Source organism: Zingiber officinale, chromosome 5A (assembly GCF_018446385.1).
Source record: "Zingiber officinale cultivar Zhangliang chromosome 5A, Zo_v1.1, whole genome shotgun sequence".
Taxonomy (NCBI): domain Eukaryota; kingdom Viridiplantae; phylum Streptophyta; class Magnoliopsida; order Zingiberales; family Zingiberaceae; genus Zingiber; species Zingiber officinale.
This window is the reverse complement of record NC_055994.1, coordinates 24,930,514-24,931,911: the sequence shown is the minus strand read 5'-3', so window position 1 is coordinate 24,931,911 and position 1,398 is coordinate 24,930,514.

The following is a 1,398-nucleotide window of genomic DNA, read 5'->3' as shown; positions in this document are numbered from 1 at the left end:
CGGAGGACGAATTCCTTGGATTGATTAGTAGAATTATACTGTAGAGAGATTACCAAACCTTATAGTACATCTCTATGTATTGTATCAGATGGAGATCCATGATTTGATCACGATTTTGGTAGTATTTATATTAGACTATGGGTATGGAGCTCCGCTTTGATAGAACTTCCCACCCTCAGACATATGGATAGTTTGAGTGCACTATACCGATGTTAGAGGATCTACTGATAGTGTGCATTATGGATTTCGGAGATAGTTATGAAGATCATTTATGTCTATTAGATTTTACCCATAGTTGTCTAGATAGTAGTGTGGGAGTAGCAGAAGCTAGGTAAGCTCATAACCCATAGGGCGTGTTTGGTTCAAGTCATCGTGTATAACCTTGGTTATATATATGATTACTTAGTAATCACATAACCAAAGTTATGGAGAATAAAACATAACCTTAATCTTGTTTGGTTCAATCTAGTTAATGCTATAATCTAATTTAATATTTACTATATTACCCTTTATTGAATTTGATATTTAATTAATTTTTTAAAATTAAATTAAATTAATAATATTATTAATTAATAAATTGATAATGTATGTAATAAATAAATATAATTGTTTTATAAATTTTTTAAAAAGTTTATATATATATATATATATATATATATATATATATATAATTAAAAAAAATTTAGATATTTATTAAAAAATTTATATCTTTCTCATTTTACTGTGCTTCTCTCCCATCGCTCATGCCTCCTCTGCACAAATGGCGAGCGTGTCGCCTCCTCTGCGAATAGCTAGCGCGTCCTCCACGAACCGCCGACACTGTCCTCCTTGGATCGCTGCTCCCACCTCTGCGAACCATCGGCACCATGCACCTTGGGCTACTGCTCCCGTCGTTGGTGTGCCGCCGCCTCTACGAAACGAACCGGTGGCACCGTCTCCCTCCTCTGTGAACCACCGATGCCACCTCCTCTAACCATCAGTATCGTTCGCCTTGGGCCACCGTTGCCTCCTCCGCAAGCCGTCGGCACCGTGCACCTTGGACCGCTGTTCCCTCCGCCGGCGTGCCACCTCCTCCAAGAACCGCTGACGCTATCTCTGTCTCCTTCCTCCGCAAACTGCTGGCACCTCCTCCGTGAACCGTCGGCACTTTGTGCCTTGGGCCGCTGCTCCCTCCTTCATGAACTATTCAGAGGAAAATCTTGAGCTTATAACTGCTGCTCTCTCCTCCATGAGTCGTCGTCGTTGCTCCATCCCGACGATGGCCAGCCTTAGTCGCGTTTACTCCACAGTGCTCGCCTGCTCGCAGTGCCCGCCTGCTCGCCATCGCTGCTTGCTCGCCATCGCTGCTTGCTTGCCATCGTTGCTGGCTCTCTTGGAGGATAATTTTGGAAGAAAATT